The 10,038-nt window shown below is 36.8% G+C and overlaps 1 long non-coding RNA gene across 1 annotated transcript; it reads left to right on the forward strand.

The window, feature by feature from the left end:
* Positions 1-4,251: 4,251 nt before the first annotated feature.
* LOC127841562 (uncharacterized) lies at positions 4,252-4,843 on the forward strand. Its single transcript, XR_008031108.1, has 3 exons — positions 4,252-4,416; positions 4,466-4,612; positions 4,662-4,843. It is a non-coding gene; the product is annotated as an uncharacterized LOC127841562 (long non-coding RNA).
* The last annotated feature ends 5,195 nt before the right edge of the window (positions 4,844-10,038 follow it).

Here is a 10,038-nt window from a genome sequence, read left to right on the forward strand (position 1 = left end):
TAGGGCTATGAGCCAAAAGTTTGCAAGTGGAGAGAATAAAGCTTTATTAAAGCCTCATGATTTAACTGTGATGGTGCTAGGCCCAATGGCAGAAGTCATGTAATATTGACCGCTGGTTTCCTTGTCTCGTCTGTCCTTGAACCTGTCTCAGTATGAACCTACGTCTGTAAATGTATTTTCAAAGGAACTGATTGGACCATGTTAACGCTTTTGAATTGATTTAATGAGAAAATAACATCACAACGCTAAAAATTTAAGCGTTTTCATATCCCGTCAAAAAACTGTGTGATTGACAATTACGTTTATGTTCAAGACACGCGTCATCAGGAATGACAAAACTTGGGAGCGATTCCGAGTCGGGTGCGCTTATCCTTGTTGAATAACCGTATTGCGTAGTGAGTAAACACTAAAACTGAACTTGCCATTTGTAAGGCTAACGCTCTTTGGCAAACTGTGCTGTGGTAACCTTTGTTGCGACTCGACCTATTTTTTCGCAATACATCATGTAAAAGTAATTCATTTTAACAATATCTTTGTTTTTAAGTTTCAAAATAATTTTATAAGCAGCAGTGATTTTCGTCAGAGCAAAAATCTGGTGTATGATAGTTTGTAGATGAGACTGAGTATCAAAAGTCAATCAGTACAAAAGTAAACAAGAAAATGTACGGTGGTTAGTTTATTAATAACTCCATGGCATTTTTTTCACAGCAGCCGAGTTAAAGCAAAAACAAATTAATGTATGATTGACAACGTTTCACATGGACTTAGATTTTCTACTCTATGCTTCATAAACAAAAATATGGCCCTTGTTCTGAGAAAACTGGGCTTAATGCATGTGCGTAAAGTGTCGTCCCAGATTAGCCTGTGCAGTCTTATCACAACAAGAGGGCCGTAGGCAGCTTACCTGAGACTTTGGGGAACTGAACGGTTCTGAGAAACTCTTGTGATGTTTCCAAAACCATTTTCGAACTTTGCCGGGATATCATTAGAACAAATGTACTGAGCAAGTTTCATGAAAATTGGACAAAAATGCGACTTCTAGAATTTTCGCAATGTTTCGCTATAGCCGTATAAGGAAACTTGCACCCCCTGATGGCCATGTTTTTCAACTGACCGCAACCTTTTTCAAACTCGGAAGAGATATTATTAAAACAAGTAACCCACAAGGTGGGACCAATCTTGACCCCTGGGGCATAATTTGAACAAACTTCGTATAGGGCCACCATTTGATGTTAGATGCCGAATACCAAACCTCTGTGCCTTGCAGTTTCAGAGATTTTTTTAAATAAGTTTTCAGTACATAAATATCAGGAAAACAAGTAACCCCCCTAGGGCGGGCCAGTTTTGACAGTTGCATGATTTAAACAAACTTAATAGAGAACCACAATATGATATTAAATGCCAAATACCAAATCTCTGGGCCTTACCATGTCAGAGATTTTGGAAGTTTTCACTACACACATATAAGGGAATTAAGATAGCTTCAGGGTGGGCCAATTTCAACCCAATTGGTATGAATTGAACAAACTTGGTAGAGGACCACTGTACGATGTTACATGGAAATTAACCAAGTCTGGCCCATTGTCCTTTTAGAGATTTTTCAAGTTTTCACTATATACATACAAGGGAAATAAGATAGCCCCAGGACAGGGCGAATTTAAACCTCAGGGGTATTCTTCGAACAAACTTGGTAATGAACGACAATTTGATGTTACATGCTAAATATTTCACTTTTGGGCCTTGTTGTGTCTACCTGGTGGACTTTCCCATTCGTCTAAATTGGATCAATTTATTTCCAATCTTTAATAGGGATGTCTAGTGTATTTATTCCTATATTTTTAATATTTCTTACAGAAATTCCTTGAAGCAAACAGCGCAGACCCTGATGAGACGCCGCATCATGCGGCGTCTCATCTGGGTCTACGCTGTTTGCCCATGCCTTTTTTCTAGACGCAAGGCATAAATGGGTAAATTCTACTGTAAGATATGTTTTAAGCAATATTGGTACAATTTAATTAATAATACAACTCATTCATTGCACACACATTATTTCCATGCACCTTTTAATTTGAACAGTATCTTGATTTATTGCCAAATGAATTGCAAACTTGTCTTTCAAAATTACGATTATCGTCTTTCAAATTAGCCATTGAAACAGGTAGATATAAACATGTAGAAAGATCTCAGCGCCTATGCACACAATGTAATGTTAGACATATTGAAGGCGAGTACCATTTTATCATCATATGCCCATCTTTCAATTCGCTGCGAAAATAATTTATCAATTCGTACTATTATAAAAGACCAAGTATGCATACATTTGTTGAATAAATGGGTACTTAGAAAAAAACAAGTAAGAAACATTTTCAAGTTCATATGCAGAGCCTTAACTCACGTCCCAAATGAACTACCCTGGATATAGTTGTTCAAATATTAACTACTAGTAACTAAATTCTTTTGATATAATAGTTTGTTTTTTATATCAACTCGTCGTGTATTTCGTTTTAAATGTACCCCGGATACTCTTAAGTATACTAAAATATACCCCGGGTACAAAAATATAATGAAACGTACCAGCGAATTCTAACGCTAAATTGGCCGTTGTCAGCATTTTATTTTCAATTTAATTATGTTCATGTCTATATCAATATTTTGTCAAAAAGCCTCTATATTATCAAAATTCCTGGTCAAAAAGCATGTTGAGGAAGTTCTTTTAGATAATTTTGTTTTGTGTTCCGTAGGGCGTTTTACAACATCGGATTTTGGCGGGAATAAAACTCGGGTACGGTATAATGGGTTAAAACATATCTTACAATAGACTTAAAAGCAAATGGAAAGTATCGAGATTGACAGAAACGGTATTGTACTATACGTATGATATCCGGAGGTATCCTATAATGTCTTCTGATTTAAAGGGGCCTTTTCACAGATTTTGACATGTTTTGAAGTTTGTCAATAAATGTAAACATTGGATTTAAAAAGCTTCAGTAAAAAATCAAGAATTAAATTAAAAAAATGAAATAAAAGTAGCCCGCAGCAGGGCTCGAACCAGTGACCCCCGGAGTCCTGGAGTAAACAGTAGTAAAAACTAAATAGACCGCTCGGCAATCCTGCAAAATGTTAATGTGCAATGTATTTTATACTTTATATAAGCAATCTTCGTTGTTTCACAAAAATTAAACGACAACAACAGAACTCTCCAAATTATTCAATCCTTTCGCGTTGCAACGCTTTATAATTTTCAGGTTTTCAAATCGTCAAAAGATGCATATAATGGCTATATTAGACCATGGTAACTTTTCAGTATTACTGTTTCCTCACAAATATCATAACTAAAACAAAAATTTGCGAATCTGAAACAACTTTTTCAATTTTGTCAATTTACTGATGGGCGCCATGCTTGTTGTTGTTGTATGCGCGGGAAAACGCGCCGTAGCGAAAAGTAGAATTTACTACCCACAAGAAACTCGTCCAGTCTGGTTCCCACCTCGCAGAGCCTGGTTCCCGCCGTCAAAATAGCGAATGCTACAGCGGGTACGACTACGAGGGGAGTTTGTGCTAATGATTTTTTCGAACACTATGGTCGTCTTTTTTTTATGTTTGCTTAGTATGTGTGACCTACAGCATGTTTTTGCTGATTGTGCAAATAAACTGAAACTTCAACCATGAAATTACTCTTTCACACTGTATGCGAGTCCGGAAAACCCTTTCTTCTTCTGATACAGCACTCCTTCTCAAACGAAGAGTTTGTGCTGGTGCCTATTGGCTAAGGGGTGAAAACTATACAAAGGTTTTCCAGATACGGATTACTAAATTCATGCTTGACACAGGCCCGGACCTGGAATGAACAAGTACTAGGTGCCTTTGGTGGAGATCTAAAGAACGCTCCCACGGTGGGGATCGAACCCGTGACCTCCCGGTCTCTAGGCGGCACCATATTCATAACACCATAGCGACCTTATTTTTATGTTCATATATAGTGGATACCTTACTTGTTCACCATATACTCACATGCTGCTGCTAGGTGATTTGATACCTTACTTGTTCACCATATACTAACATGCTGCTGCTAGGTGATTTGATACCTTACTTGTTCACCATATACTCACATGCTGCTGCTAGGTGATATGATACCTTACTTGTTCACCATATACTCACATGCTGCTGCTAGGTGATTTGATACCTTACTTGTTTACCATATACTCACATGCTGCTGCTAGGTGATTTGATACCTTACTTGTTCACCATATACTCACATGCTGCTGCTAGGTGATTTGATACCTTACTTGTTCACCATATACTCACATGCTGCTGCTAGGTGATTTGATACCTTACTTGTTCACCATATACTCACATGCTGCTGCTAGGTGATTTGATACCTTACTTGTTCACCATATACTCACATGCTGCTGCTAGGTGATTTGATACCTTATTTGTTCACCATATACTCACATGCTGCTGCTAGGTGATTTGATACCTTACTTGTTCACCATATACTCACATGCTGCTGCTAGGTGATTTGATACCTTACTTGTTCACCATATACTCACATGCTGCTGCTAGGTGATTTGATACCTTACTTGTTCACCATATACTCACATGCTGCTGCTAGGTGATTTGATACCTTACTTGTTCACCATATACTCACATGCTGCTGCAAGGTGATTTGATACCTTACTTGTTCACCATATACTCACATGCTGCTGCTAGGTGATTTGATACCTTACTTGTTCACCATATACTCACATGCTGCTGCTAGGTGATTTGATACCTTACTTGTTCACCATATACTCACATGCTGCTGCTAGGTGATTTGATACCTTACTTGTTCACCGTATACTCACATGCTGCTGCTAGGTGATTTGATACCTTACTTGTTCACCATATACTCACATGCTGCTGCTGGTGATTTGATACCTATTGTACAAAATTGCATTATTTATATTCATGTAGATAGAGACATCGGATGTAAGATTTTACAACAAGCGTTTATGCGAGAAAAAAAATATCGGGCCCGTCCCTGAATGCTGACCTCGGTACAGGTGTGGCGCCTGCAACCAACTAGAGTCTGCTTCCTTCCCCAGTAAACCAGAAGCAACATGTGACATATGACCCATCATGTCCAATAGCTACACTGCATAAAATGTTTTAAACTTTAAGTCTATTGATTTTAGATTGACTGCATCGAAACCCTAAGGCTTATTTAAACACGCTCGAGTCAGTTTCCTGGGTAAAACCGGTACTTAAGTTCGAACCAGCGACCTGCAGATCGCTAGATGGACACCATATCATTTACCTCGAGGCGATCCTGCCCCATTTTCTGTTAGAATGACTCTTAGTTCTCTCCCATGGAAGATACAGATGAGCGCATGGCGTAAATGATGATTCAGTAGTGATCACGCGCGATTTCGATGTTTTTTCGGCGTAAGCTGTATTAAGCCAGCTTTTCACCCTGACTTGACCTTTGTAAGTGTCCAATAATACTCAAATAAAATTTCCCGTCCCGGACTGTTTAGAATAGTTTTGAACTAGTTCGTACACCATAAAAGTCAGAGTTTATATACAGTTCATCACCGGAGTTCGCAAAAGGGGTTGCGCAACGATCATTGTGTTACACCGGTCTTACTGACAATAACGTACTGACTGTAATGCATTGCATTCCAATCCGCAAGGTATCAAGGTCAGTTTGCGGTCAGTTGCAGAAATCTTTATATAAACGCCGTCTCGTAAACTTTGTGCACTTGAAGTCTGTTTTGATCAGAAAGATACTAAATAAAGATATTCGGCGATATTATTGTGGTATGTCAATCATCGATTTTTAATATGGTTTCAATATTTGCATGATAAGGACCAATTTTGATAAAAAATAATTAGAAATATTTATCCATTTAGACCAGTTTATTAAGCATGAGCACAATAATTCACTATACTATAATTATGCAATTAAATAAGATTCGAGTATTGCCGGCTGACCTATATGCAATCGTTTATTTTCATGTTTCTTTTGTTTTTCTATTCTGTAAATATAGATATCTGAGTAATAATATCACATAAAGCAAAATAAGCCACGAAATCTGGCGCAACACCCCGTAATTGATTTGCTTATGATGTAGCTAAGAACTGCGCAGAAAAAAGGCATCCGCTACTTTTTATCTCATAGAGATAACTTTTGATCGTTCATAAACATCGACCACAATCAACGCCGTATATCTTTTTAAAAGATATTTCTTGTGTGTATTGTTATAAGTGCCCGATGTGTGCTGACATTTTTTCGGACAAAATGTAGGATGAGATTTCAGATCCTTGCACTTATACGCTGCATTTTCATCGCTGCAGCCAGTGTCTGGATCCATCCATAATAAAATGCTTATAGAATAGTACAACTTAATATATTCGTACATGATAACAGACACTTGATTATGAATGCGGTACATAATCAATAATGTAATAAACGCCATCTTATATTTACCGTAGAGATAAAATGAGTCGTGTTCTGAGAAAACTGGACTTCATGCATTTGCTTTAAGTGTCATCTCATATTAGCCTGTGCAGTCCGCACAGGCTAATCAGGGACGACACTTTCCGCCTAAATTGGATAATTGCTAAGAAGAGACTTCATTTAAACAAAAAAAATCATAAAAGCGGAAAGTGTCGTCCCTGATTAGCCTGTGCGAACTGCACAGGCTAATCTGGGACGACACTTTACGCACATATATTATGCCCAGTTTTCTCAGAACGCGACTCAAACAATCGCGTGACACTTATGGTGCATCATTTACGTACGCCCCCTTGCATAAGAATGGACGTGTTGTTCAGGTTTACGTTCTGAAGAAATAATTTATAACTATTGCTATTCCAATATTTCATATTATTCTTGTTTTCCTCGCGTGTTTGCGATACTCAAATAAACAAATCGAAATTGCGGAAATAAGGTCAAAATCGCATTCATTTATTAACACAAATGACGTTATGGCATTGAGCTTGTTGGCTGTTTCAATAACCCTTTCCCACTCAGAAGAAAAGTGAAAATGGCTTTTGTAACCAGCATAGAACCAGAACAGCCTGCGAGTAACTCGCAGTATGTTAAGGTTTTATTCTGTTTGCTGCTCATCAGTATATATGCGTTGGAAATGAACTCTTAAAATGTGAATCTAGGAAGAAAAATCTTTGATTTAATTCAACGTTCTTATGGACAACAAATGTGTCACAATACGTACCTGAGTGAGAAAGAGATAATTAACAAGGTGAAAATACAGTTTGTTCACACAAACCAATGTTGTAAACTAATTAAAATTGTGTAATATTTTGATTAATAAAGTCACTCCACGGCTTTCAATTACATTTAAATTAACTTTTTAATAAAGAAAGTCCGTACTTGTAAAAATCACTTCTCAGCGGTTCAAATATGTTATACAAAGTCACACATGTGTTTTGTATTTGATTTTAATACGAGCACTAACCTATTGGAGCTTTCATGCTGTTTTCGGATGGTTATCGGGCTAGGTCAAACCGGTCAGCTGGCTCAAGTGCAAGCTGACTCTCGTATTTACCCATTAAAGCCTAGTGGGCTCTCCCATCCTTCTCAATTGGATCAATTTATTTCCAAAATTAGGGATGTCTAGTATATTTGTTTCAATATTTAGGATAGTTCTTACAGAAATTCCTGTAAGGGAACAGCGCAGACCCTGATGAGACGCCGCATCATGCGGCGTCTCATCTGGGTCTACGCTGTTTGCCATGGCCTTTTTCTAGACGCTAGGTATAAATGGGCTAATGCTGGTCACTATCACAACTTCAATTGAGTGATGCGGATCGGATACAGGCCGGCCTAGCGGTAAGTAATATAATACTAGTATTTCAATTGATACTACAGCATTTTGGTGTCAAATGGTTTGAAATAATTAGAATCGGACATCGACTAATATTTAACAGGAAGGGAGTCGGATTATACAATGCAGTTCTATGTTCGGTTTGTATGAAATTTAAATAAATTAATACTGGATATAAGACATTCGAAGTTAAAACTCTTCAGCAAGTATTACAAAATTAAACGTTAAGGAATGCATTGCATGTATTAGGAATCCTTAAATTGTGTCAGTTTGCAGTAGAGGGTAAACACAAATGACACTATCATTTAAGCTACTGTTTAGCCTATAAATTCATTTTTTTTTAAATATGCATTAATGTATGTGTATATTTATAAGAAATTATATTTGTTTTACAATTTTACAATAAATGCACAGCATTACTTAGTTTGTCAATACTTTTTAGAATCACAAATTATTAAAGAGAATTGTATTAATGACACATCTTGCAAATCGCAAAATCGTGAATATATCGTTTAAGAAAACATATGCACATAACCCATGTGACCCAGCGCAATATCGAAAAAAATTCTAACAGGATGGTTACTCCTATACTTGGTTTAATATCTGTATTACAGCATATATTAAGAAACGCCAGGGCTGGGTAAACACCATTTTAACCGTGTTTGGACACAAACATGGGCTCTGTGTCGTTTACGGCGAAGGTGTTTTCACACCAGCAGGTAAATCAGGGACCTATACGCACATTTGTTTGTATAGGTCCCGGGTAAAAGTCTGTATTTAAATACTTTTTACGTACGTAACTTTGCTGTTACGATAAGTTACGACAGATTACGTCATAACTGTGTAGGAGCGATACAATAATAGTGTTTTGATAATGAAGTCCCATCATCAGAGTGTATCGTCTGGCGAAGTTGAATGTATTTGATTTACTGACCATGAAAGAAATGTGATAATATGCATTGTGCCGTCGACAATGTGCAGTTTCATTCAGCGCGATAGGTGTGATATTAAATACTTTTGCAAGCGTTTAGATGAATGCATAATTGACACGTACCCGTTCAGGGTTTCATTAAACTACCTATTAATGAAGAAAGATTTTGCATCCAAGAAAACACATTTCTGACTTTGAAGAGTGGTGCCTTTTTCGGTAATAAAATGTTTTAAATAAAAAAATATTCAATAGCTGGGGTTAAATGTCACGAAATTAATGGAAATACGGGATGGCTTTTTTATGTAAAAATCAACTAGTGGTCTATATTGGTATATATGTTTACACGGATAAAATCAATTGCGAATATTATTGAAATATAATTATACATATTTATCACCTACCAAAAAATACAATGAAGCCGACGTACACTAGAACCTCGCTCTGGGGAAAACATGGCTCAATATACCGGTATGTGCAAATTAGTACCGGTAGCTATAAAAACTAAAATAACAAATCACGAAAACGAAAACTTGAATGAATTGTGTTATATTTTCGAACATAATAAGCAAGAATGCACAAGCTTAGATACTTTTATTTTATAAAGTCAGTTTATACCAATGAGAACGGCTTGGAAGAAATAAAGATCATGTGCATCAACGTTGTGGTTGTCTCGTCTTCGATAACTGGCGGACCATTTAAGATTCGTCGATAACAGATGTTTTAACATAAATGTTAATAAACTGTCCATAGTATTTCCGTTACAATTCATGTACCTTCAGGGCGAGATCATGTTAAATTTAGGTCAAATAGCGCTAGGATACTTTAAATGATGCTAGTGTAATTGTTATTTTGAAGTGTATGCGTATAATGATTAACAGTATCTGCGAATCAGTCATGTGAGACCGTAAGATTCTATAAATAGGGCTTCAGAGGACGGTGTCGTTGATAATGTATTTCACTTTCAGGTGACAAGCTTAAGACACGTCGGTTTGCTTAAACGTAAGTTGATATATTTTTCCCGTTGATGATGTTTTCGTAGAGGTGTTTCAAACTAATTAAACTTCAATTTGTTCAGTTACGTTTTTCAATAACTGCAGGGCATTTATATATGCCGCGACACATTTATATGCCGTTAATGTTATTAAACAATTGCCGAAAGGGACATGATGTTATAAAACAGAAACTGTGATTCTTATCTTAGTTGGTGATAATAATGTCAAACGATTTCTGGCTTGATTGTTGCGTAATTAAAGAAACAAACTTGGAGATATACATTTA

Source organism: Dreissena polymorpha, chromosome 8 (assembly GCF_020536995.1).
Source record: "Dreissena polymorpha isolate Duluth1 chromosome 8, UMN_Dpol_1.0, whole genome shotgun sequence".
Classification (NCBI taxonomy): domain Eukaryota; kingdom Metazoa; phylum Mollusca; class Bivalvia; order Myida; family Dreissenidae; genus Dreissena; species Dreissena polymorpha.